Source organism: Eulemur rufifrons, chromosome 9 (genome assembly GCF_041146395.1).
Source record: "Eulemur rufifrons isolate Redbay chromosome 9, OSU_ERuf_1, whole genome shotgun sequence".
Lineage (NCBI taxonomy): Eukaryota > Metazoa > Chordata > Mammalia > Primates > Lemuridae > Eulemur > Eulemur rufifrons.
The window spans coordinates 47,243,863-47,247,907 of NC_090991.1; the positions used below are offsets into that span (position 1 = coordinate 47,243,863).

The following is a 4,045-nucleotide window of genomic DNA, read 5'->3' on the forward strand; positions in this document are numbered from 1 at the left end:
ATCAGAGTGTATTTTTGTAATCCAAGGAGAAGTCAGAGCAGAAGGAGTTTTGTGAAGTGGGGTTACAGATCAAGAATTCTGTTTACATTATATTAAGCTTGAAGTGCCTCTTAGACATATGTGTAGATGCACACGAAGCAGTTGGATACCTGAATTTGGAGCTTAGGGAAACTATAAATGCTTAGAGAAATAAATTTGAAAGTTATCAGCAGATGAGTAGTATTAAAGGCTTGGAACTGAAGATAAAACTTAAGGAGAAAGTGTAGAAAGAGAAAAGTAGAGGGCTTAGGACTAGTCCCAGGGGCACTCCATGATTTAAAGACTGAGCAGAAGTGGGGGGTGGACAGAGGAGGCTAAGCAGGAGTAGTCAGTGAGGTGAGAGGAAAACCAGGAGAGTAAGTGTCACAGAAGCCAAGACGAAACGGTGTTTGAGTAACAAAAGACCAGTGAACTGTGCTGAGTCCTGCTGCGGTCAGAGTGAAATGGGGACAGCAAAGGGACCACTGGCTTTGGCATCACAGATACCACTGGTGACCTTTAGTAGAGCAGAGTGGTGGAGATAGAAGACTGGTCAAAGTGGGCTGAGGAGAGAATGGGTGACAAGGAAGTCGAGGCCACAGTAGACAATTCCTTCAGAAATTTTACTTCGAAGGGGAGAGAAGATGTGGCAGCAGATAGAGTAAGGTCGAGAAACTATTTTAAATAAAATATTCTAAATGTGTATACATTCTGTTGGAAGTGATCCTAAAAAAAGAAAGAAATTGATAATGCAAGAGGGGTAGGTTAAAACCAAGGAGCTTCATTCTTGGTTAGGTAAAAAAGATGGGATCCAGAAAACAAGTGGAAGGGCTGGCTGCGGAAGACGTTATGCCAGGGAGGGGGGCAGGCAGTGTGCGTACAGACACGGGTAGGTCAGTACACCTGGTAGTGCCCTTCAAGGGAGTCCTCCAAGTGTATCTATTTTCTTCTACAATGTGGGAGGAGGCAGGATTATTAGAGGCTATGGATGGAGTGAGAGAAGAGGTAGAAGAAGTTGAGGTGATACAAAAATGTATAAAAGAATTGTTTCAGAAAACACTAGGCATGTGTTGCAAGATTGTTAGTATTAAGTGCTCTTATGAGATATGTGGTTGTTAATTTAAATATAGACTAGATGACATGGCTATATATATATTCCTACACTGTATAGGTATACCTGCATGGGCGTAAGTATGGAATAAAGATATAATTGGGTTTAACTAGTTTGGGGTTTTCCTAGGTTAGTATAGCAGAGGGAGATAGAGGTAAGGAGATGATATGGTTCACAAAGTAGTGATTGAAAGGACAGACCATGGAATCTCAGCAGGATAAAATGGGAAGTGTCGAGATGAGAGTGTGTTATGTGCTGATTGTGTCTCTCCCGAAATTTATGAGTTCAAGTGCTAATCTCTAGTGCTTCTAAATGTGACTGTATTTGGAGATGGAGCCTTTAAAGAAGCAACCCAGTTAAAATGAGGTCACTCAGATAGGCCTTCATCCATATGACACACGTCCTTACAAGAAGTGGAGGTTAGGACACAGAGACAGAGGGAAGACCACGTGAAAGCTGAAGGAGAAAATGGCCATTGGCAAGCCAAGGAGAGAGGCCTTAGAAGAAATCAACCAACCCTGCTGACACCTTGATCTTGGACTTCCAGCCTCCAGAATTGTGAGAAAATAAATTCCTGTTGCATAGGCCATCCTGTCTGTGATACTTTGTTATGACAGCACTAGCAGACTAATGTAGAAAGGTATAATAAAAATAATAAACAGATTGTTGGATCAGCAAATTATATGGTCAGCCAACCACACAGAATGGCTGGCATGAGAAGATGAGTACAGATAAGCTTGAAGAATAGGACATGGTAGTGAGAATGATGCTGAAAAGGAAGATTATGAAGGTGGCGAGGTTACTAGTGATAATGAAACCAAGGGTAAGCCCCTGGGAGTGCTGAAGTAGGGCTGAAGAAAGAGATTATTGGAAGAAAGCTGTGAAGATTGAGAGGACCAGGTATTTGACGAGTCATTCATGTGGATTCCTGCTGAAGTACCCACAAGGGTGACAAAAATAGGGGTTGGGAGGAAAACAGTGAATCAATGATGAAAATATCAATAAATGAAAGACAGAGAAATGCGTGGCTCTGGGTAGGGGATCTGTCAAACCAAGAAGCTATGGCTGACTAAATCGTACTCAACAATAGTGCCACGATGCCCATACTTGGGCTATGCACCTGGAAGTCCTCTCTGGGCCAGGTGATGGAGGCTGTGAGGGTAGCAATCAACATTGCGTACCAGCACATCGACTGTACCCATGCATACTTGAGTGAGCACAAAGTGGAGTCGGCCATCCATCAAAAGCTCGTGGAGCAGGTGGTGATGTGGATGGAGCTCATCATCGTTAACAAGCTGTGGTGCATGTACCATGAGAAGGGCCTGGTGAAAGAAGCCTGCGAGAATATGCTCAGGAACCTGCAGATGGACTACCTGGACTACCTTATTCACTGGTCTATGGGCTTTAAGACTGGGAAGGAATTTTTCCCATTGGACAAAGCAGGCAACGTGATTCCCAGTGACACATAGTTTGGACACATGGATGGCCATGGAAGAACTAGTGGATGAAGGGCTGGTAGAGCTATTGGCATCTCTCACTTCAACCATCTCCAGATGGAGAGGATCTTAAACAAACCTGGCTTAATGTATAAGCCAGTGGTTAACCAGATCGAGTGCCACCCATACCTAACTCAAGAGAAGTTAATCCAGTACTGCTTGTCCAACAGCATCATGGTGACTGCCTGTGGCCCACTTGGCTCCCCCGACAGGTGCTAGGCCAAGCTCAAGGACCCATCCCACCTGGAGGATCCCAAGATCAAGGTGATCACAACCAAGCGCAGTAAAACTCCACTCCAGGTTCTGCTCTGGTTCCCCATGCAGAGGAACTTGGTGGTCATCCCCAAGTCTGTGACGCCTGAACACATTGCTGAGAACTTTAAGGTTTTTGACTTTGAACTGAACAGCCATGATGTGACCACCTTACTCAGCTACAACAGAAACTGGGCGGGGGCGTCCTGTGCCTTGGTGAGCTGTGCCTCCCACAAGGATTACCCCTTCAGTGGCGAGTTTTGAAGCTGTGGATGCCTGCTTTTCCCAAGTGACCTACACCTGTGTTTCCTGCCTCATCTTCCTTGCATGTGTGGTATGGCCTCACCTGTGGGACAGCAATGGGCAGACTGACCAGTGAGGGTGCGTTTAAGCTGATGTTGGGTCTAAAGAGTAGTGTCAGTAGAGTAGAAGGTTCTTCCAGTTTTCTTTGCCCTTCTTTTGTCCAGCCAGAGAAAATACAATCTGAATACCTTTTTCTGAGTGAGGAGAAGCAAAATCTACAAAGTCAAAAGAGTGCCACTAACAGTTAAGTTTTGACTCTTGGAACCATAATCCTTTTAGCCAGACTTCTCTTTGCCTCAAATAAAAAGTGCTTTTGTGAGGAAAAAAAAAAGAAAGAAAAAAAAGAAAGGAAGAAATTAGGAGATCATCGGTGATAACAACAAAAGTAGGAAATAGGTTTGGCCTCATAGCATTTAATTCAGAGGAGTGTTCTAAGGAGGGGAAAGAGTTTGGAAGAGATGATGGGGAGGGAGGAAAGCATAATCACTTTACCTCCAGAACTGAGGTACTTGGGGTTTAAGCAAAAATCAGCCGTTAGTGAGAAAACTGCCAATGCTGCAGTGTTCTCAGGGGCATCTCCAAGATCACTTAGGCGAAGAGGAAGATACAAGTCAGAATAGATATGAAAGTAAATAGAGGAGTTTTCCTGTGCTTGGGCCATGATTTCCAAAAATCCAAGCGGAAGAGTTTGGAAACATGGGGAAGACAGCAATATACAGAGTCAGCTTAGCAGGTTAGGGTTACGTTTCCAGGTGAGGGGGCAGGACCCTGGATGCTGTGGTCCTAATAGAAACTAGGGTGACGAGAGTTGCAAAGCGTATGTTTTGGAAGACTGTGATTATTTCAACTTCCCAGCTTGAAGACA

General features: G+C 44.4%; 1 pseudogene; it reads left to right on the forward strand.

The window, feature by feature from the left end:
* The first annotated feature begins 2,190 nt into the window (after window positions 1–2,190).
* LOC138391726 (aldo-keto reductase family 1 member B1 pseudogene) lies at window positions 2,191–3,141 on the forward strand (annotated as a pseudogene).
* The last annotated feature ends 904 nt before the right edge of the window (window positions 3,142–4,045 follow it).